General features: G+C 39.9%; 1 non-coding gene and 1 pseudogene across 1 annotated transcript; one reads left to right on the forward strand and one right to left on the reverse strand.

The window, feature by feature from the left end:
• LOC101904376 (small ribosomal subunit protein uS3-like) overlaps positions 1-24,873 on the reverse strand; it is a 208,253-nt pseudogene that overhangs the window by 122,269 nt on the left and 61,111 nt on the right.
• TRNAM-CAU (transfer RNA methionine (anticodon CAU)) lies at positions 19,085-19,157 on the forward strand. The gene has a single exon. It is a non-coding gene; the product is annotated as a tRNA-Met (tRNA).

A 24,873-nucleotide genomic window follows, 5' to 3' on the forward strand; every position in this document is an offset into this window, starting at 1 on the left:
GTTAGATTTTCTTTTTCCTAATGGCTAATTACATTGACCATCTTTTTGTGCTTATTGGCCATTTGGATATCTTTTGTAGGGAGGATGTCTGTTTAGGTCCTTTGCCTACTTTTGCTTTGTATTGTCTTCTTATTCTTTTTTTTTTATTTTTTTTAAATAAAAATAAAAAATATATAAATAATTTTATAAAAATTAATTTTTATAAAAAAATTAAAAAAAAAAAGGCAAGTGAGTTCTTTAGAAGCATGAGAATATGTTCAGGTTATACATGATTTATGACAAGTGTATGATTTGGGAGAAAGTCAGGTACCTGGCCTAACATTTCCATGCTTATGAATCAAGGGATACCTGAAGAACTGGGACATACTATTGGCAAAATATCTAGATTCTACAGGACCTGAGTACTGCAAACTGGCAAAGTATGCCCTTGATTTTATTGTAAGGAATGTCACATTACTCAGCATATTATTCCTCAACATTTCCTAGGGTTGCCAGATTTAACAAATGAAAATATGAAATACCCAGTTTAATTTGAACTTCAGATAAACAACAAATGCTTTTCTTTTTACAAATATATTCTAGATATTTCATGGCTCAAGACTAAAGAATTATTTGTTCTCATTTTCTTAAAATATTTTTATTTTATATACACTTACTTAGGAAGCCAGATTATTAATAGTTAAAGTAATAACATAGCCCACACACAGAGATTTTTCAAACAAATTGGTTCAGGAAAATGGCAAAACAAGATAAACATAAATTATAATTATACATAAGTAAATAATAAAATATAATAATTAAGAATAAAATTTTTTAAAAATAATAAAATTGTGTGGAAAGATTAGCACAATATACACAACTGAGAAAAGAATTGGTGGCCTAGAATATAGATGTCAAGAAATTATCCACAGATAAAAGAGTTGGGAAATTTGAAAGAAGAGTTCAAAGACATAAAGGGCAGATAAAAATGTTCTACGCTTGGACTTCCCTGGTGGCACAGTGGATAAGAATTTACCCGCCAATGCAGGGGACATGGGTTCAATCCCTGGTCCAGGAGGATTCCACATGCCACAGAGCAACTAAGCCTGTGCACTACAACTATTGAGTCCATGCTCTAGAGAGGACACGAATCTCAAATACATGGCCTACATGCTCCAGCCACTGAAGCCCATGTGCTAAAGCAGCAGATAATAAGAAGAGGTGGCAAGAATACACAGAAGAACTGTACAAAAAAGATCTTCATGACTCAGATAATCATGATGGTGTGATCGCTCACACTCACCTAGAGCCAGACATCTTGGAATGTGAAGTCAAATGGCCTTTAGGAAGCATCACTATGAACAAAGCTAGTGAAGGTGATGGAATTCCAGTTGAGCTATTTCAAAACCTGAAAGATGATGCTGTGAAAGTGCTGCACTCAATATGCCAGCAAATTTGGAAAACAGCAGTGGCCACAGGACTGGAAAAGGTCAGTTTTCATTCCAATCCCAAAGAAAGGCAATGCCAAAGATTGCTCAAACTACCACACAATTGCACTCATCTCACATGCTAGTAAAGTAATGCTTAACATTTTCCAAGCCAGGCTTCAGCAATATGTGAACCGTGAACTTCCAGGTGTTCAAGCTGGTTTTAGAAAAGGTAGAGGAACCAGAGATCAAATTGCCAAAATCCGTTTGATCATCAAAAAAGCAAGAGAGTTCCAGAAAAACATCTATTTCTGCTTTATTGACTATGCCAAAAGCCTTTGACTGTGTGGATCACAATACACTATGGAAAATTCTGAAAGAGATGGAATACCAGACCACCTGACCTGCCTCTTGAGAAACCTATATGCAGGTCAGGAAGCAACAGTTAGAACTGGACATGGAACAACAGACTGGTTCCAAATAGGAAAAGGAGTACATCAAGGCTGTATATTGTCACCCTGCTTATTTAACTTATATGCAGAGTACATCATGAGAAATGCTGGGCTGGAAGAAGCACAAGCTGGAATCAAGATTGTAGAGAGAAATATCAATAACCTCAGATATGCAGATGGCACAACCCTTATGACAGAAAGTGAAGAACTAAAGAGCCTCTGGATGAAAGTGAAAGAGGAGAGTGAAAAACTTGACTTAAAGTTCAACATTCAGAAAACTAAGATCATGGCATCCGGTCCCATCACTTCATGGCAAATAGATGGGGAAACAGTGGAAACAAAATTTTTATTTTTTTTTTTATTGGGCTCCAAAATCACTGGAGATGGTGACTGCAGCCACAAAATTAAAAGACACTTACTCCTTGGAAGGAAAGTTATGACCAACCTAGATAGCATATTCAAAAGCAGAGACATTACTTTTTCAACAAAGGTGCATCTAGTCAAGGCTATGGTTTTTCTAGTAGTCATGTATGGATGTGAGAGTTGGCCTATAAAGAAAGCTGAGCGCTGAAAAATTGATGGTTTTGAGCTGTGGTGCTGGAGAAGACTCTTGAGAGTCCCTTGGACTGTAAGGAGAGCCAACCAGTCCATCCTAAAGGAGAGCAGTCCTGACTGTTCATTGGAAGGACTGATGTTGAAGCTGAAACTCCAATACTTTGGCCACCTGATGCGAAGAGCTGACTCATTTGAAAAGACCCTGATGCTGGGAAAGAGTGAGGGCAGGAGAAGAAGTGGATGACAGAGGATGAGATGGTTGGATGGCATCACTGACTCAATGGACATGGGTTTGGGTATACAATGCCAGTTGGTGATGGACAGGGAGGCCTGGCATGCTGCAGTTCATGGGGCCGCAAAGAGTCAGACATGACTGAGCGACTGGGGCCCAGGAGGCACAACTACTGAGCCTGTATGCCAAAACTACTGAAGCCCATGCACCCTAGAGCCCCAGGCTGCACCTACTGAGGAGCCTGCATGCTACTAAGGGAGCCGGCGCACCCAGAGCCTGTGCTCTGCAACAAGGGAAGCCACTGCAACTAGAGAAAGACTGGGCAAGGCAATGAAGACCCGGTGCAGCCAAAAGTAAGTAAGTAGATAAAGTTCTATGCTTATTTACTCAGAGTTCCAGACGGAGGGAACATAAATAATAATAAAGAAGCAATATTTGAAGGCATAATAGCTGATAATTTTTCAGAGTTGATGAAAGATCAGTAATTAGATGGAACAACTCACATACTCACACGAAGGATAAATGGAAAGAATTCATACCAGTTTTACACCAAATATATAGCACTGAAACTACAGAATGCCCAAGACATTATCATATCATCTCGGGATATATTAAAGAAATGTAAATTTTGAGTTGACTCACAGGTGAATTCTAGGACTTAGCAAAATAAAACTTTCAAAGAAGGGGAAAATATAATTTCATGGCTAGAACACCAAAAAATGAAAATATTTACCAAACTGGAATATTGTTAAAAAAATTTTAATCACCACTCCAACCATGAAGAACATAATCAAAAAGAAAGGGGAAAGATACTTAAAAGGAAAACATACCAGTGAAGATTAAAAACTCCTTGATGAACTCAGAGTTTAAAACATGTAGTTTTATATAAATGAGCAGACACCTGGCCCTTTAGAAAGCTTGATTTCTTTACAAAGATTTTTTTTGCTAGACTTGAGAGAGTTTCTCATATCCCAACAGATTAAAATAATTTCTAATTATCCCCATAAACAACTTGAAAATATTGAAAAGCTTGCTTATTTTGCATCTAGTTTTGAATGAAGGACTGGAAAAGCATGGATTCTTAAAGAATTACTTGCCCCACAATGAAAAGTATTTTTATTCTTTGTGGCTGTAGCTCTGAGATTGTTTTTGTTTTCCTCTTCTCTACAACCAAAGGCACTTCCATATTTCCTTTGTTGCTTATAAGTACTTTGCTTCTTACCACCATACAACTCTATTGTTAAAGCCTAGAAATAATACATTTTTTACTGCTGTTGGAGTATATTTCTGCTGCACAATGAAGTGAATCAGCTATATGCATACATATATCCCCTCCCTCTGGGAGCTCCCTCCTCTCCCATCCCACCCATTTTGGTCATTTTGAGGTGGATTTTCCTCCAAAGTGAAGACAGACACAGAGATGGAATAATGAGGATGGGAGTACATTTACACCGATGCAAGTACTCAGCATCAGTTACGTGAAAGATGGAGTGTTAAACACTGAAAGGCGAACAGAAATACACAATTCCCGCAAATCCGTCCTGCAATAGTTGAACCATCAGTAAATTTACTTCATCGGTTTACATTTTCAGACCCTGTCCTTACCTCTGATGGAGAATGATTATGTGCAATGTCCACATGAAATTCTTTTCTGTATTGTATAAAAGTGCATTAGTGACATTATCTGTTTCATTGCCCCATGTCCCTTTTGGGAACCCCTACATAAAAAAATCTTCCAGTACTTAGCATCAAGAGACATTAAGTGCCTAAATGTTCAACAATAGGGAAATGTATGAGTAAATTATGACATTTCCACATGACAGAGCATTATACAAGCATTAAAATAATAACTCTGAAAACTACATAGAAATACGGAAAATGTTTACAATATAAGTGAGTAAAACAACACAAAATGACATCTACACTGTGATTGCAGGTGTATAAAATGTATCTTCCCTTCCGTTCCCTTCGCTCAGTCGTGTCTCACTCTTTGCAACCCCATGGACAGTAGCCTACCAGGCTCCGCCGTCCATGGGATTTTCCAGGCAAGAATACTGGAGTGGGCTGCCATTTCCTTCTCCAGGGTATCTTCCCAACCCAGGAATCAAACCCAGGTCTCCTGCATTGCAGACAGACGCTTTACCATCTGAGCCACCAGGGAAGCCCATAAAATATATAAACAGGGCAAGAATGAACATTCAAAGAGGGATTAGGAGTGGAATTATAGGTGCCTTTTTCCCATCTTTCAAAAAAAAAAATGGTTAGAGTAGTGCAAAAGAAAAAATATTGGTTAGAAATTTTGGCCTCATGAAGTTTGGTGTTTATTCCTTGTGATTCTCTTTTATCTTGGGAGCAAGGACACTCAGAACTGCATGTCATATTCAAAAAGTAGCATTATATTAGCATTATGGATAGTCCTTTTTTCCTTCTAAAGCTTTGCCTATATTGCATTTTATGTCCTTTTTAGAAGCACTGAAAACAACAAAAACCCTTGGCATCCTTATCTTCAAATAGCTTGTAAGAGGCTTAGACATACATTTTATGTAGACAGAGATGCTAAGATATACAGTATGATTAGATTGAGGCCGTGCTCCATCTGGAAGAATACCACTTAAGAAAAGGTGCTCCTTTCAGTGAATCATATCAGGGACCGCGTGATGTTGGTGCAAATTACTGGAGATCACTTGGCTAAGGTGGATTTTCCAGATATCTGCACTCTAAAGTTACTATCTTTCCCTTTAAAGTAAAAAACATTTAGAGGAAGATATTTTGAGATGCAATAAATATTCTGTTTCTCCTTAAACATTCATTCACTGATTTTTACTACCCATCAGTGAAACTTGACTGCAACAATTTTTACTGTGAATTTTTTGTGTTCTAATGGTGATTTTTCTACTTCCCTTAATCCTTCAACATTTATTATTTCAAATTGTTCTAAAAGGACAATTTATGCCTTCTCCCTTTATATACTTATTCAGTTATTTATTTATATCAGTATAGACTCACGGATATTTACTTCATTCTTTGGGTTATGATCCAATACTATCATTATTTATTTCATTTCTCAAATTATTACAAATGTGGGGCTTCCCTGATAGCTCAGTAGTAAAGAATCCACCTGTTAATGCAGGAGATGCCAGTTTGATCCCTGATCCAGGAAGATCCCATGTGCCACAGAGCAACTGAGCCCGTGCACCACAACTATTGAGCCTATGCTGGAGAGCCTGGGAACCGCAACTGCTGAGCCCACTCACGCAGCTACTGAAGCCTGAAAGTCCTAAAGCCCGTGCTCGACAACAGGAGAAGCCACCACAGTGGGAAGTCCATGCACTGCAACGAAGAGTAGCCCCACTCACCACAACAGAGAAAAGCCTACACAGCAACGAAGACCCGGCACAGCCAAATAGAAATAAATATTTTTTTAAGTTACTGCAAATTTGGCCAATAGGAGCTCTTTTGGCTCTGGTGCCCTTTTGAAATGAAACTAATTTTTTCTCACTTCTGTGCTTTTTGACACCTCAAAATGCTCCAGGATCATCCTGTATTTTCCTTGCTTCTGCTCTGGAATGGACCACCTTTCTAAGGAACTCTGATTTCTCTCATTGAAGAATGGCATTTGAGCATTAGCATCAGGTGGATGCTCATTGTTACTGGGGTGTCATGGCTGGTAGTTACTCTCAGCAAAGTAGCTTCTCAAGGATATGGTCATCTCCATACTTCTGCTCCTCCCCTGATATAGTCACAGGCCCATCATCTCTACTATTTCTGCCCCTCCCCCAATGGCATGGTGTTTTTTCCTTTCCCTCAGCTGCAGTGGATTTTCCCTAGTGTACTATAAGCCCCTCTGTTTGTTGCCCTTTCCCCTACAGATTAAAGTTTTCATTTCCAGGGGAAAATGTGGTGAGAGGGGTCCAGGTGGAATCCTGGGGCCATCCTTCAGCAGCTCCTTCATCCTTCATCATTCATCCCTCATCCTTCAGCAGCTCCCAGTTCCCTCTCCATATTTGGACACTTTCTTAGGATTCTTTTGAATCTTTTCTGCAAGTGTTCAGTAGGTTTGTGGAGAAAAATCCTGAAAAGACTGTGCAGTACTTAGTCGCTTAGGCGTGTCCAACTCTTTGTAACTTCATGGACTGTAGCCAGCCAGGCTCCTCTGTCCATGGGAATTCTCCAGGCAGGAACACTGGAGTGGGTGGCCATGCCCTCCTCCAGGGGATCTTCCCAACCCAGGGGCCAAACCCAGGTCTCCCACAATGCAGGTAGAAATTTTACTGTCTGAGCCACTAGGGAAATCCAAGAATACTGGAGTAGGTAGCCTATCCTTCTCCAGGGGATCTTCCTGACTCAGGAATGGAACCAGGGTCTCCTGTATTGCAGGCGGATTCTTTATCAGCTGAACTACCAGGGAAAAGACTGTAGGTTCACCCAATTTCTGTGGCCACTAGGGCTCAGAACTCTCTCACCTGCACATCCTTGGCCTCCACCAATTCTCTGTTCCCCTAGTGGAGATATTCTAGCCAGTGTCCACTTGTGTCTATAGCAAGTAAGCTGGTGCGCACGTCTGGTCTCTCCCTGTCATGGTCTCTCTCTCCTTAGATGCTGGGCCAGGTGGTTACCCTGTGACAAATTCTCTAATAGATTAAAAAAAAAAGTCATGAATTTCCAATTTGTGTATTTTTTTTTTTTATTGTAAGAATCTGAGAGATGCTCTTTCTAGTTCCCTAAGTGGGAACCTAAAGTCAAAGTCAAAGTGAAGTCGCTCAGTCGTGTCCGACTCTTTGAGACCCCATGGACTGTGTAGCCTACCAGGCTTCTCCATCCATGGGATTTTCCAGGCAAGAATACTAGAAGAGTTTTATTTGTGAAATCAACTCCGGTTTACTTATCCCATCTTATCTCAATATAACTGATCCCTCATTTCTTAGACATCTAATATATATTGCTTCATAATATATGTTATTTCCTTTTTAGTGTCAGAAATACTCCCCATCTGAATTGTAAGTTTGTGAAAGTTAGAGGTTTTCATGGATTAATGGAAAGAGTATGAACTTTAGAGACAGCAAAAACCAAACTTAAATCCTACTTCTATGATCTATGTGGCCATGAACAAAATACTACGTGAGCCTTAATTTCCTCTTCTATAAAATGTAGATAATACTCAACTAAAATATTGACTGAGAATTAAGTGAGACTGTGTGCATAAGCCCGTGAAATAGGTAAGCTTTCGGAAGATGTTGGTTTGTTTCTTTTCCCATTTTCTTCTTATATTTAATCTGTCTATCTCACAGAATCTCCAGATAAGTAATGAACATGGAGCAGCAACAAAACTTAATATATTTAACTGAAGTGTTCCAGTCTTGTGTCCTTTTAATCCTCACAATACATGGCAAACCAAGTTTCAGTGCTCCAATACAAACCAGAATAAAATCACTAACAATCCCTATGAAAATACAGGAAGCTCAGAACAATATCTTGTCCTTTTTTCCTCCTAGAAAAATGTGTCTTAATGATGGAACAAGAAACTTAAAATTTTGGCTGGTAGGATATTCCTTCTGAGGAGGAACTAGGACAAGTTAACAACTTCTTTGAGCCTGAGATCCTTCATCAGGATTGAGAAATGAAAGCATTGGCTTAATTATGTCTAACCCATGGGTTAGGGCATAGAAGGCGTCAGTTAAAGTGAAGATGTTTTTCACAAGAAATGTTATTCTAAATGCATGAATATCTTTACAAAAGTCCTAAAGAGATTAACCCTATTTCTGAGACACTACAACATACACAGCTATGCTTTTGGAGGAAAATAATAGTCAAAAGCCAGCACAGAGGAAAAAGTAGCTCCTCAAGAATTGAGGCTCCTCAGAAAGATAAGATTGAAATAAAAGAGATTCCTGGAGAAAGAGAACGAGGAGACCTAGCAAGCAACACACAATGCCCACTTCACAATGTTGCAGAGAACAAGCATGAAAAACATACATTTATGAGTTTCCCTCCTGAAGGCTGATGCTGAGAATCTCAAATAATTCAAGTTCTAAGGGAAGTATCTCAGTCTGGGTGCTGTGAAAAATCATCAGAGACTAGGTAGCTTATCAACAATAGAAATTGATTGTTCATAGTTCTAGAGGCTGGAAGTCCAAGCATGGGTAGGTAGGATCCTTGCCCAGATCACACACTCTCACTGTGTCCTCATATAGTAGAAGGTGTAGGGCTCTTTTATAAGAGTCTCTTTTATAAGACACCACTTCCAATCATGAGAGTTTCACTGAAGTACTCTCCAAAGACATCTGTACAAACCACCACCTCTGGAGATTAGGATTTCAACATGAATTGTAGGGGTACAAATATGTTCAGACGACAATAGGAAGGGAAACGTTTTAAAGTTAGAGTTGCTGATTGCCAAGGACAACCTATATTCATCTAGAACAAGACAGAATCTGTTCAGAATAGGTTTGTCTATTTTGATTTGGGTCCTAGACTTATGATTTAAAAATGCCACACAAATACCTTGAGAGAAAGGCTGAGTCCACTGTGCAGGAGAGGCATGTGACACTGAATGCTCACTTATTGAAGTATGATCAGACATGACCGACACCTACACTGAGCTTCTCCTGGGGTGTGTGCTATGTCGCTTCAGTCATGTCCAGCACTGCACGACACTGTGGACTGTAGCCTGTCGCGCCTCTGTCCGTGGGATTCTCCAGGCAAGAACACTAGAGTGAGTTGCTGTGTCCTCCCCCCGGGGATCTTCCTGACCCAGGGATCAAACCTGTGTCTAAGTCTCCTGCATCGGCAGATGTGTTCTTTACCACTAGAACCACCTGGGAAGCCCCTGAGGTTCTCCTATCAATTTCTAATTCTTCCTTCACTAAAAAACTGGAGGAGGAACTTCCCTGATGGTCCAGTGACTAGGACTCTGCAACTAAGAGTTCACGCGCTGTAACTAAAGAACCCACATGCCACAACTAAAACCTGGTGTGGCCAAAATAAATAAATAAATCTTAAAAAAAAAAAAAAAAAGGAATTGGAGGAAACCTCTTAGCCCAGAAAGCTAAGGAAAGATGTCTTTGTTCTGATCTGTTCTCCCAGGTTTATTTTCTTCTTGCCTTATGGTTCCAATCCTCTTCCCAGGTTCCCTCATTTCCATGGTTTTACTCCACAACAGCTGGGACTGAAAAGGTTTTTATGTTTCCACCATGGCACATGAAAAATTCTCAAGTCTCTACTCATTCACTTATTTTGAAGTCTAAGATACAATTAACAAAAATGCTAAGTGGAACAGCTCCTTTCAATAGAATCTTTAAAATTCGTGCTTCCAATTACTTTAGAACACAGGAATGGCAGTTTTTTCTATGTGCCTAGTCCTGCAGCTTTCTCTCTCTTATCTCAGCATTCTGAATTCTAGCAAGCTGTTTCAGAGTTAGACCAGCAATATGTCCACCATAACAATTGAGAGGAATAACTCTCTGACTCGAATGTGAACTGAAAATAGATTCCTCATGGGAAGGAACCCATAGGTAGCTATCAAACAGAACAAAATATCTCCTGAATACAGTGGGATTCAAGAGCTTTCCATCTCATAATCACATAAAGATAAGGTTTCAAGCCTATGCATGGAAGGTGGAAAGTAGATAACTCACTAGAAGGCAGAATATAAAAGGATATGAGCTTTGTTTTTTAGTATTTTTGTTTTTATTTCTTGGCCACACCACACAGCATGTGGTATTCTAGTTCCCCAACCAGGGATTGAACCTGTGCCCCCTGCAGTGGAACCATCATCCTAACCACTGAACCACCAGGAAGTTCCAAAATCTGGGCTTTGGAATCCGTCAAACCTGAATTTTGTTTTATCTCCAACATTGCGTTGTGTGACACTAGGTAGATTACTGTCTCCCTGAAAAACGGCAGTAATTAAAATGTTTTCCTCTTAAGAATAAAATGTGTCAATGTATGCGAAAATAAGAAAAGATAGAGCTTCAAAAAAAATTAAATTGCTACCTTTCCAATGAGGCAAGAGTCTCTGCATAAATCTTCACCAATTTTCAGACACCCCAACAATTAGGTAGAACTTCGTAACTCCATAGTCAGGTAGAAATAGTTTCTTTGCCACAGTGAGAGATAGGAAAAGTACATTTTGGTTAAATCCTCTATAACAATGTTTCTCCAACTGCAAGTTAAAAACCCAATCATTAGTGAGTTCTGAAATCATTTTAGTGTTATGTAACCAGCATACTTTTTCAACAGAGTGACTTGGAAAAAAAAAAAGAGAGGGAAAGAAAAGAAAGAAGAAGATGAACATATAAGAGTAGCTATTACTTCATGAACATTTTGCTTCAGTTATAAATAATAGCCAAGCACCTTCCTCTTTTATACAGTAAGCATATTTTAAGTAACTTCTCTAGACAGTTGCACATACAGATACAGCCTAGGTCTGAGCTCTGTATTCATTCACATTTTACAAGGCGATCTCTCCTGCTTTCCTCCTGCCTGGAAATATCTTTCTTATGAACGTTGTGGGTCCCCGAGTTCAGCAAGGCCTAATTATATCGATGTTGTTCAGTGCTAAGTCATGTCTGACTCTTTTCAACCACATGGACTGTAATCCGCCAGGCTCCTCTGTCCATGGTTTTTCTCAGGCAAGAATACTGGAGTGGGCTGCCATTTCCCTCTCCAGCGGATCTTCCCAACCCAAGGATCAGATCGAACCCACATCTGCATTGCAGGTGAATTCTTTACCACTGAGCCACCAGGGAAGCCCATTACATCACATGGTGAAATTCAAAGTCAAGTTTTCCAGATCTATCCAAGGCAGCTAAATATCCTGAGCCACTATCTCAGCTCAGGGCTGGAATGTATAGAATGGAAAACGCAAAGGAAACAAAGCATAGAGGTTGGTTAAAAAGAAATGCCAGTTACTTATACTGTCACACAGGGAAAATTTACCATCTCCATTGAACAGTATCTTGGGTTCTTTTCAAAACAGGGCAAAACTCTGAAGGGAGCAAGATGAAAAAGTGAATACAAATTACTTTGATTTGGGCAAAAAGTGTAAATATACTGACAAACAACAGCCAAGCACTGTAAGTGACAGGAACTACTGAGATCCCTGGAGGGCCTGGCTCTTAATCAGGGATCATGAACAACACCCACAGGCCCGTGTGAGTTCCACCTCATGCTGACTGCCTTAGAGACTCACTCGAAACAGAGAGCAGTCTTTTCATTCATGCAGGAAAACCAGAGCAGACAGCAATCTCTGACCAAGGATCAGTGACCCCTGAAACTGGGTCACCTCTTCTCCATATTTGAAGCTCTCAGTGTCTCTCTAATGCTCTGATGGGAGGAAAAATCTGAATTCCTTAACAGGATTTACAAACTCAGCTTATATGACCTTGACTTAGCTTTTCAGCCTTCTAGTTCCCTCTAACTACTATGATCAACACCAGTGAACCTCTTTTCCAGGAATTCTCTTAGCAGCAGGCCTTTGCACATGTTACACTACCTGAACCACATTTTCCTACCACTTAATGTGCCAATTCCTATGCATCCCTCATAAGACTCACAGGTCACTTCTCTGTGAAACCTTCATTGCCCTGTTCTCTCACCAGACTGTGATGCTTGCCCCTCCACTGGGTCCCATGGAACCCTGTACTTCCCCATCATAACACTTTTTAAGCTAAATCCTAGTCATCTGCACGTTCTCCTATGCCCATAGCCCCACAGCCCATACGGCACAGACCCATGGCAGCAACTAAGTCTCTCTAATTCATAGTGCTTCTTTCTCGGTCTTCAGTTCTCATTCATTCTCAGCACCTGACTCAGTGATGGACAACAACAAACATTCTGTGATCTTTTTTGCCACCATAACTGTGTTCTCCATGTGTCTTGAACTCTGTCTCCTCTGGGGCTTTTTTCCCACTCACTATAGGTATTACTTCTTTTTTGTATAGATGGATATTTAAGAAGAACTTAATAAAAGAACTGTTCACAAGGCTGTGGGCAGAATATAGAGAAACCACAGAGGATAATATCAAACAACCCCAAGGCTGGTAACAACAGAAAACCACAACCGAAGCTTCCAGAATTCAGAGAGAAAGTTGTGTGGAGAGGACCCCTTAACAGGAGCAGTGTCCTTTGCAGAGGAGATAATACAGGGAGGGATTTAAACAGAATATCCACTCCGCCCCACCCCATCTCCCACTGATACCCGTCATTGGCCAAGCAGCTGAAATCCAGAGGACAAGTGAGCTCACTGATGCAAGGCTTCCAGGTGAGCCTCACTGGGCACAAAGCAAGATGTGGAAGGTTAGAGAGGGAATCCAAAAATGTCCAGCCCACATAATGCTGATGACACTTAGGCAGAACCTGAAATCACACAGCCTTTTTGTACATGATGAGTCGTAGCTACGCAGACAAAACATTTCTCTTGTCTACAGAGTTTTGCTGCTCCCTTGACATTCTGGTTCACGTAAATCATCTGCAGTCCTTTAACAAAATGGCACTGCTACCACCAGCTCTATCAAAAATTAAGACCAAAGCCACAGGTTAGTGAAATCTGAAAAAAGTTGTATGTTACTGGAAAGTCTTTTTGGAAAATAACTTATGGCAACATAAAATGTTTAATGTCACCTAATAACCTATATGCCTTATTTTAAAAATACTTTTGATTAGATGACCTACAGAGTATTCTTTTGAGAGCAGTCTAAATTATTATTATCCAATTCTTATGTAGATTTATAATTAATCTAACAACTAAGATCTGACCATGAATATGCCTTTGCCATCTGGTATCTTTACCCTGAATTTGATCATGAATAATACATAGCCATCTGACAGTTGAATCCAATCCATAATGTGGCCATACATGATGCAGATCCATCCATAGTGTGCTAATTTGCATTCTCCATCATTTTCCTCTAATTCCTACCCAAAGCTTTTTCACTGAGTTTCAGGCACCCAGGGAGCAGTCCACCTACACACCAGGCCATATGGGATGCAGTGTGTATTCTCCAGTGTCCAGGGCCTGATCCTAATTTTCACCAACCGAGCCAAAATGTGTCACTCCAAACATGGTCAGGGGCACTCTTGGGCATTCATAAGATGCTTAATGGGGCTTTCAGTACTGTGTTGCTGATAGTGTGTGTTTTAATTAGACTTCTAAGTGCACATTTATTTTTCCCACTAGACCAGGCTTACATGCAGGCGAAAGAGACAGTGTGTGACTGTAGGTGTCAGACAGTGGCTGGTGAGCATGATCACCTTAAAAGGAGTGAAGTGTTAGTATTTAAAATCATAGGCCAAATAAAATGTCACCCACCTGACCTCATCATCTGGCCTTGTCCAGTGTTACATACCTGTACTTCATCTCTTGCAAATTGGAACTTGTTTATGGCTTCTTTTTTAGCTACACCTTTCTGGACTGGTTGAGACCACTGAAATCCTAATTCACATGTCATTCTAATTCAAATATTTATAATAGACAGTGTTCATCAAAATGAAAAATATTTCTCGGCCCAATTTGGCTGGTGGGCCATCAGGTTATAAAATTTGTTTTATGTGGTTATTAAGGTGTTTCTTTCCATCAGACTTGACCCGGGGGCACTCTTAGTAAGTGAAGCATAGAATACTTGCAGTTCACAGCCATGATATATTTCCCTCAACAATTAATTCTATACTCCCTATAAAATTCCTACTACAATGGTTGGAAATAGAGAAGTTTGGAGGGCAATTTAGTGTTGGTAGAAATCTATGAGATAAATTTTGTAGTTGTTGACTTTGAAATGAAGTAAATGCATGACCCTTATTTTGAAAGTAGTGTCACCTGAACTTGAGAGTAACCATAATCTATATGCATAAATGGGACGGAAGAGTTCTAAATGGTGAACAGTTTATTCCATACCATGTGCTCAGCAAAGTTGGCACTTGATTTTTTTTAACTGCGAGTAGCAGATCCTGTAATTCCACTTTCATTGAACCTTATTTCAGCATAGCCAGAGTCCTTGTTGGAAAGCCATTGCCTTTGTCGATAAGGCTGGGGCCCTGTCACTTGTACATGAGTTTCCCTGTGCTTATGACCATCTTGATCCTTCACAGCAAACTGATGGGGGACGACCTGACTATAGAGGCTCTAGAGCAAGCAAACCACAAGTCAGCCAATGACCCACAAGCCCATGGAGCCTAAGGGCTTGCCTCTCAGGGACAGAGTCATGGAACAAAGTGATCAGATACCCAGTCTAGGGGCATGTGAAAGGGAGATGTAGATACATGACAGTTAGGAAGGCAGGAGAAATCTGAGAGTAAACAGTAAAGGCAGTAAACAGAAGCCAAGGGCAGGCAGAAGCCTTAAGATCAGAATGACACAGACAGTTGACTTAGACAGTTTGATGCACCCCCGGGTGGATGGCCAGAAACAGAAAGTAGGCACATACTGCTTGGAGAGGGGATAACACAGCCACAGTGCTGAGCTGCGTGCATCCAGAGTGACCTTGCAGCACTGAAGGATGCAGTGAAGTGAAGTGAAGTTGCTCAGTCATGCCTGACTCTTTGCCACCCCATGGACTGTAGTCTACCAGGCTCCTCCATCCATGGGATTTTCCAGGCAAGAATACTGGAGTGGGTTGCCATTTCCTTCTCCAGGAGATCTTCCCAACCCAGGGATTGAACCTGGGTCTTCCACATTGTAAGCAGACACTTTACCTCCTGAGCCACCAGGGAAGTGATGGGACTGAGGGATGAGTGCTGGTTAAATCCCTGAGATACTGTTTCTACTCTCTAATCCCTAATGATATTTGAGATTGCAATCCCATAAAAAGCCCTATTTAACCATGTAATTTCTGATATAAGTTGCAAAAATTAATCAATTTTTAAAATTGAGTAGGATTTATTTCTGAATTAATTAATCTTGTTAATGACCCAGAGTGATACATCTCCATAATTCTTATATTTGTTTTGTTTTCACCATTTGGAATCTACCCTCTCTGCCCCCTATTTATGAAGTTAGTGCTTCTGGGTGGGAGCACTACTAGACTTCTGAGAGGGACAATTCTTTGTTGAGTAGGTCTCTTCTATGCATCACAAGGCAATTCCTAAAATGACCCTCTCACCCTCCCACTGTGACATCTAAAAATCAACCTACACCTTTCCAAATGTCCGCTAGGGGGTAGTACTGGTTGGTTAAGAGCTGTTGAGCTAAGTCTTCCCATTCTTCAAAGAGCAGCTCAAATTCAACTTTCTCTTAATTCTTTGGTTATTCCAGACTGTATTGATCTCTGTACCTTCTTTGAATCCCAACTGCAGTTAGAGTCTGTAACTCATCATTGACTTCTTCTTCATTTCTTCATGTGTGTTGGTTTCTCATCTCAATTTGATCATAAATTCTTCAAGAGCAGCAAAAAGTCTAAAGATGTTTTTGTATCCCACATGGTACCTAACATAGTGCTGAGTAGCCAGTGAATTCTGTCTGTTTCCATACCGTCTAGTTTCTGGTTATCTCTTCAGCAATGTTTCCTACCATATCTCCACACTCACTTCAGCCCTTTTCCCTCTAGTAATTAAAAGAAGCTATCTTCATATGGTTTATTTTGATAGAAGTTCTATGTATACTGCAACTGAAAGTGTTTTTGTTACTGTTAAGTATAGAGCTTTAGAAATGTCAAGTAAGTCATGTTGGTTAACTTGAGAAGTTTTTCAAATATCTATATCCCGAGAGACTGTTTCTTGTTCCTATTAATTATTGAAAAAGAAGTTTTAAAATAATGATGCTTATAGGTTTGTCTTCTGAGTCCAAATTTTTATTTTTAAATATGAATTGTATAAATATTTTTCATAACTTCAAAAAAAAGACAGCTAATTTTTAGAGTTCCCTGAACATACCCTGTTGGTTCACCATTATGCCTCTATAGATTCTGTACTTCTTGCATAAATAATGTACTCAATTGCCCTTCTTCTAGGTGAAATCCTATCCAATTTTCAAATTCCAGTGTCTATAGATAACCGCTCCCTCTCTGTAGTTTTATGAATTTCTATTTATGTATAAAGTCTCTATTTACCTGCTTCTTGCTTTTAAACGGGACAGGGACTGTGTCTAATTCACTTCCCTAGCATTTATGATTGGTACTTGGTAGAAGCTGAGTAAGTGTTGGTTGATTATGCTTGGTTGTACCAGATTTTTAATATTTATAAGCATGAGCCACACCATGGGGAATGGAGAAGAATATTAGTCACTACATGGGAAGCAGTCTTTACCTTTTTCCTGAACTGTAGCTTCTTTTTCACTAAATAACTCTGAAGGAATGGAATATATGAGTCTCACTACTGTACCGAACTTGATTCCAACTTACATATACTAGACAGTTTCATTAAAGCACTTAGAACAGTCAACTTGGTTATGCCTTAATTTCTCTCATTTGGTGTGCTCCCTTTCAAATTGTGCCAATGAAATACTGAAGACACTACATCAGCTGTTATCAGTAAGAAATTAACTCAGCCTGAATAGTCGACCAGGAGGCAAAACAAAATAATAGTCTGCATTTCATTACAATAGATTGTTTTATTTCTATTCGACACTGGACTGGGAAGAGTGCCCTCCGTTACTTCCCTATGGTAAAGAACAGTGATATACATATGAGTATGAAGAGCATTTTGCAAATCATCGTCCTCATCATACAGGAAATCCTGTCAACTAATACTCTGCCAAAGAGAGAAGTATTTGTAGATACAAATGAATCAACAAGGGACTTCCGCGGTGGTCCACTGGCTAAGACTCTGCATTCTCAATGCATAAATGAATCAACAGACTTGTGGATTCAGAGATGCTTTTAACAATATAGGCCCAGTAAGGAGCATGTGGCGATCAGCTATGATCTTATTCAGTTCCACTGATAACTGATGGAGTTCTGATTGGTAAGGAGAAGGCAAAGTGCCTTCAATGCTAATGGACCAAAGACCTGAGTCCAACTAGGTGCTGTTAAGGCCTTCACTTGAAATGAAAGAGCTACTGCCTCAGGGTCCTTCTGTGAGGGCTCTTTGTATCACCAGGGACCATCAGGTGGGTCAGAGTGGACTCACAGAGACACTAAGAAAACCAGGAAACCACAGTTTCAACATCGAGAGGAAATGGAGGGAAGAATGGAAAGGTGAAGAATTCCACAAGGTCAACTGCAGTTCATTTCCTTCTTTATATTTCTACTAGGTTTGTAGTAACTAAATAGATTATTGCAAAGGTCTCTAACTTAACAGACATTTTCCTATATGGTACCCGGAAATGGTTGCACAAGTGTATGAAATGAAATGGTGATGGAAATCCGTTAGAAGAGACACGCCTACCTTTGGCAGTGCTATTTAATATAAATATGTTTTTATACTAACTACATCTTATAAATTGTATCCATTTTACATTTGACTTTGAAGGTATGGGACAGGTAAAAGGTCCTTAGACTCCTCTTTTGTAAAATGGAGATATTTCCTTTCCAAAGTTGTGGTGTGAAATAGAAATAATAAATGTAATGTATTATACTACTAGGCGCAGAGGAAGGATACAATGGTCAGTGATACTATTACATACATTGAGGGCTGAAGCAAGATAGAGTGCCATGGTCTCATCAAATTAACATATCATTTAACTGAATATTTTGATCATGCAAAAAGTTAGCCAAGGGAATAAAATAAGCAATTTAAATCCTTTTACCAAAGGACAGATCCTAAAACTACAGACAGAAAGCCCACTGTACCTCAGATTCACTCACTTAAGAACTGCAGCTCTACAGAAATTTATGGGCATAAATTACAATTCTTTGGTGCCCTGAGAAATATTTTGCACTCACTCAGCTGACTGCTTCTAGATATTCCTTCTCTCACCTTTCTCAGGGGCTTTCCCACTCCTCAGAGAAGAAAGCACCAGAGTGTAATGGAAAGAGCTTGAGTTTTGCTATTAAATGGATGGAGGTTTCAAGTCAGACTTTGCCGATTGTTGGCCATGAAACTTTTGCAGGCTACTTAATTTATTGAGTTTCATTCTACTTATTTTGGAAGATTGTGGATAGCATGTTGAGGAGAAAAGGGCAAGATGTTTGTGTGTGAGAGAGAGAGAGAGAGAGAGAGTGTGTGTGTGTGTGTGTAGTATATGGGGGAATTGTAGATAATGGATTAGGAATTAACCAGAAAATTAAGATTAATAGCCCTGGGAAGTGTTACATAAATTTATTATAGAGTTGTTACCACATCTATGTCTGAATTCTCCCCCTCTCTTCAATTCACGGGAAAAAAAAATGCTCCAAGAATAATCTGGGACAGAAGTATTGGATTAAGAACAATAAACCTTTCATTTTGAGGCAGGTACGGTTTATTTTGTCTGAATATTTGACTATTTGATTTGTCTCTCTGTGCCTTTATCTTTTTCTTCCAAATGCTTTGTTAAATTAAGATGATCTAAAATATCTTTTCTAGGGACTTCCCTGGTGGTCCAGTGGCTAAGACTCTGCACTCATAACGCAGGGGGCCCCGGTTCGAGCCCTGGTCAGGGAAATAGATCCCACATGCTGCAACTAAAAAATCCTGTATGCTGCAATGAAGACTGAATATCCCACATGCTGCAATTAAGACCTGGTGTAGCCAAATAAATAAATAAATATTTTAAATAAATAAAATAAAATATCTTTTCTACCCTTGACATTCTGTCTCTGCCATTAACTTTGCTTCCCCATTCAGGCTATCATCTCATTTTTTCAAGTTTTATTTAACTATTATAATTAAATAATTTTATATTTACAGGAAACTTCAAAAATGATATTTCCCATATTCCCTTCACTGAGATTCTATAACTTGATCAAATCAGATTTGCCATATGCCTACCAGTATATAGCAGGGGTTTTCCTGGTGGCTCAGTGGCAAGGAATTCACCTGCAATTCAGGAGACGCAGGAGACATGGGTTCAATCCCTGGATCAGGAATATCCCCCGGAGAAAGAAATGGCAACCCACTCTGGTGCTATTGCCTGGAGAATCTCATGGACAGAGGATCTTGGCAGGCTACAGTCCATGTGGTCACAGAGTCAGGCACAACTCAGTGACTAAACAACAACAAACAATACAGGAACGGTTATTTTGACTAGCTAGGGTTATTTATTATTTTGACTAGTTAGATAAGACTGTAAATTCCAGACCTGATCTCTTAAAAGCCTCTTGTGTGCTCCATCCATGCTGTCTTTCCTCCTTTCTGCTGGCTGTAGTCAGGGCTTGCAGTAGAAGCCTCTGAAGCCTTACGGGACACAGCTGGTACTAAATGGATGGAATGTGGATCCCTAAATGTATGCATGGACCCCAACCCCTACCAACTTTTGCTAGATTGTGAAATAAATGGGAAAAAAACCAAAAACAAAAAACAAAAAACTTCTATTGTGTTAACCCACTGAGATTTGGAAGTTGTGTGTTATAGCCATCAGGTTTTTCTGATCAACATAGACATGAAGTCCCAAAGGGGCAGGATTTATTTCCATTAAATTGTTTGCCTAGGGTCTAGCACAGTCCTATGTACAGATGGGAACCTAAATGCTTTTGAAGATGGTGAAGAAGAGAATGAAAGATGGCATGGAGCTACAGGGAGTAACCTAATTTGCAAGAATAGTACAGCTAAATGCACCTGTTTTCCTACAAAGATTTCACAAGGATTACCTGGGAAAAAAAGAGGAGGGTGAAAAAATTCTACTGGGAATGGTAGCAAAAGCAATAGACTTGGAAACAGCTCAGATTAAGTGAAAGGTCCCAAAAGGTTTCTGGTTCACAATTTTAAGCCAATGTAAGAGCAAGTAATTAAAATATTCTGGAAACTAGACCACAGTGTACATTAGTAGCATAAAAATCCTTTTGTCTCAGCACCAAGTTTATTAATAGAAAGTTAAATGGGAAATAAAGCATAATCAAACAGTGCGAATAAATAGGGATAATTGACCAGTTTTCTATAACTTTCTAAGAAACTTCCCCCCGGTAATTGTGAAGGAATGAAGTCTCACGTGTCTATCACTTACCAAAATGTGATGCTTTTTCATTGCAATATATCCCCCCAAAGCCCCATTCTGCTATAGAAACAATAGGACCTCAATTTTTGTGATCAAACCTCATTTTATAATTCGCTGAGTATATTCTTTTCCAAACTTTCAGTGCAAAGAGTGAGTCTCACATAAATAAGTGAGATTTATGAAGAATCTATTACTGTGAGATTTCATGTGTGGACAATACAGAGATCTCTTCCAGCATCCCTTCCCCCCAGTCTGCTCAAGGGGGTCCCAAAGACTCAAGCTTCCTACTCTGGCCTTAAGAACTCTTGGCACATTTACGTAGCAAAGAAAATGGATTTGCCAAAAACTTCTGGATCTATCAGCTAAAGTGCCCCCATTTAGTGGTTCTGCATATTACAGCTGCTGATTGAGTAGTCTTTAGTGGCCTAGAGGAGAAATGCTACCATAGTCACCAAAGCAAGTTATGTGAGGAAGTCTGTGGCTTCCAGCCTACTCTAGTCTGGGACCCAGGGGACAGGCCAAGAAAAGTTGAGCTTTACGGTTTAGAATATAGTTCACTGATAGTGAGAAGAACTCATCTTCAAATATGTTATCCGTAGTCATTTTAAGTTTAAAAACATGGAGGATATGCATAAATAAGGAGGAACTAACTCCTCCATAAGAGGTAATACAATAATCAGTTTATTAATTTAATAGCTGCTGTACACAAATTTAGGGATGACAAAGCCCACATGTGAACTGCCTCAAAGAATTAACATATTAACTTTGGTAAGATGAAGTCAGTTCACAGCACTAAGCTGGGGACAAACTTTAATAAATTAACTCCACCCCATATCTTCCAATTCCAGATTTTTAAAAAATTATACTAACGCATATATATGGAATTTAGAAAGATGGTAACAATAACCCTGTGTACGAGACAGCAAAAGAGACAGTGATGTATAGAACAGTCTTATGGACTCTGTGGGAGAGGGAGAGGGTGGGAAGATTTGGGAGAATGGCATTTAAACATGTAAAATATCATGTATGAAACGAGATGCCAGTCCAGGTTCGATGCACGATACTGGATGCTTGGGGCTAGTGCACTGGGACGACCCAGAGGGATGGTATGGGGAGGGAGGAGGGAGGAGGGTTCAGGATGGGGAACACATGTATACCTGTGGCGGATTCATTTTGATATTTGGCAAAACTAATACAATTATGTAAAGTTTAAAAATAAAATAAAATTTTAAAAAAAATTGACACTGCTCCTTGGAAGAAAAGTTGTAACAAACCTAGACAGCTTATTATAAAGCAGAAACATCACTTTGCCAACAAAGGTCCATGTAATCAAAGCTATGGTTTTTCCAGTAGTCATATAACAGATATGAGAGTTGGACCATAAAGAGGGCTGAGTGCCGAAGAATTGATGTTTTCAAACTGTGGTGCTGGAGAAAACTCCTGAGAGTCCCTTGGACAGCAAAGAGATAAAACCAGTCAATCCTAAAGGAAATCAACCGTGAATATTCATCAGAAGGACTGATGCTGAAGCTGAAGCTCCAATACATTGGCCACCTGATGCGAAGAGCCGACTCACTGGAAGAGACCTGATGCTGTGAAAAATTGAAGGCAGGAGGAGAAGCGGACGACAGAGGATGAGATGGGTTGGATGGCATCACTCAATGGACATGAGTTTGAGCAAACTCTGAAAGACGGTAAAGGACAGGGAAGCCTGGCGTGCTGCAGTCATTGGGATGCAAAGAGTCAGACATGACTGAGCAACTGAACAACAGCAGCAACAAATTGAAGGATAATTGCTTTATGTACTGTTTGGTTTCTGCCATACATCAACATGAATCAGCCATAGATATACACATGTCCCCTCCTCCCCTCTCCCTCCCCTTCCCATTCCTCTAGGTTGTTGCAGAGCTCCAACTTGAGCTCCCTGAGTCATACAGCAAATTCCCCAATTCCTGATTTTTAAAGCTGGGTTCTAAAGCCTGGGTAGATATTAAAACTACTCAGACATGATTGGAATTCACCTCAAATTTTCTCTGAGGAAATCAGTCTTTTATCCTAGTTATGCCTTTGGCAGAGTAAGCTAGATGAAAATGCCCTCTTTGGAGTACTTTTTATGAAATCTAATTATGCTGCCTATTTTGAGGATTCTGCTACTTTCTATTGAGTGTTTGTTTCCATTTTATTTTTTTCTTGGGTGTGAGGGGTGTTAATTCCTTAGTATTCCTCCTGCAGAACAAGCCCTCCCTGACCCTCATCCATCTCCTGTGTATATAAGAAATCATTAGCCAAGCACTTTGGCTTTCTAGTGGGTTCAGCCTTGCCCAGGGATTAACCATTTGACTGGTGACACACAGGGTTACTGTATACTTTATCTTCCAAATTGGGACACTTTTTAAAGCACTCTTATTGATTACACCTTGACAGCCAGCATAAACCAGACAATCTTGGACAAACCAGGACATATGATAACACTATTGGGAATTGAAAACAGAGTAGCGTGCTCCTGTGTCTCAGATACTATAAAATCTCCCACAGGACATTCATTTCTCTTGGAGGACTGACAAAACAGGCCCATCAATGTTGTGTCAGCTGGAGGCGATATAGCATACTGGTTGAGCACAAGGGCTCTGGCTTTCCTCCACCTCCTGCTCCCCGTCTTTGAATGATATCTTACTGCATCTCAGCCCTAGAACCAGATATCCTGGGCTCAGATCCCAGCACTTTGTTTTCGAAAACACGTGTTGTCGTTGTTGAGTCACTCAGTCGTGTCTGACTCTTTGAAACCCCGTGGGCCACAGCACGCCAGGCTTCCCTGTCCTTCACTATCTCCCAGAGTTTGCTCATACTCATGCCCAATGCGTCAGCGATGCCATACAATCATCTCTACATCTGTCGCCCCCTTCTCCACCTGCCCTCAATCTTTCCCAGAATCAGGGTCTTTTCCAATGAGTCAGATCTTTACATCAAGTGGTCAAAGTATTGGAGCTTCAGCATCAGTCTTTCCAATGAATAGTCAGGGTTGCCTTTGCAAAGACACTTCTGGGTCTCAGTTTCTTCATCTATAAAATGATGATAATATTTGAAAATGACTCATAAGGTTCTGTAAAACAAAATGAGTTAGTAGCTATTGGGACTTCTTTGTGGCCCAGTAGCAAGACTCTATGCTCCCAGTGCAGGGGTCTGGGGTTACAGCCCTGGTCGGGGAACAAGATCCTGCATGCCCCAACCAAAGATCCCACGTGCCGCAACTAAGACTTGTTGCAGCCAAAACAAATAAATAAAATGAGTTAACAGCTATAAAATAATTATTAGAAAGTCTGGTACATCATAAGCACTCAATTACCTGTTGGCTGTTTCAGCAGTAACCCTTTTTCTTCATGAGATTATACACCCGGGAATGCGCCTTCCAGCCTTGCCTGCCTGTTAGTACTCTGCCATCCCGTTTGTGTGTCACACGTCTTTCTATCTAAGCACTCTAGGCTTATGTGACTGTTCTTTTTTTATGCCCTGGTGATTGCCTAGGCATTTTTGTCCCCCCATTATTCTTCATATGCTGGTTCCTTTTTAGTTTCAGTATATCCATATAGTTGCCTCCAGCCAAATACGTTGAGGACTCTTTCACTATTCAAAGTCACTTCTATACAATAAAGTGCTAAAGAGCAGACAAAATGAATCTGCAACTTCACGTTTACTGACACATCACTCTGTCTCATATCTTCTTGGGAGTTTGATGTCAGGCATTGGTTTCTAGCCTCTTATTGCCTGAAGGTTACAAAAGAATTGCATCTTGAGAATCATCATTAGTATCTTCTGCTAGAATATGCATGGCTTTGTGACAATTTAATAAATCTTGCATGAAAACTGACATGGAGCCACCTTTTGTCAAAGAAATTGTGGGGAAAGTGTGCTTCCCAGGTCTCATAAGGAACATGACCTTCATTCTTCCTGTGTATTGAGGTGCCTTATCCAAGGCATCTGAAAGCAGAAAAAAATACCTGTTCTAATCTCTTAGCAGGTATTAGCAACTGCAAAGTTGAAAGTATTTATGAGAACATTAGAGAAAAAAAAAGAAAGAAGTATGCTGTGCTCATAAGTGTTTGGTATATTTACATTAACTGATTAAGGTATTAGGTTTAATTATAGTATCTTATTCTTAACTTCACAGAAATGACAAGGAGGATAAAGGAGAAAGGTCCCTACATCCATAGACCACACCCTGTCTCTGTG

This window comes from Bos taurus, chromosome 11 (genome assembly GCF_002263795.3).
Source record: "Bos taurus isolate L1 Dominette 01449 registration number 42190680 breed Hereford chromosome 11, ARS-UCD2.0, whole genome shotgun sequence".
Taxonomy (NCBI): domain Eukaryota; kingdom Metazoa; phylum Chordata; class Mammalia; order Artiodactyla; family Bovidae; genus Bos; species Bos taurus.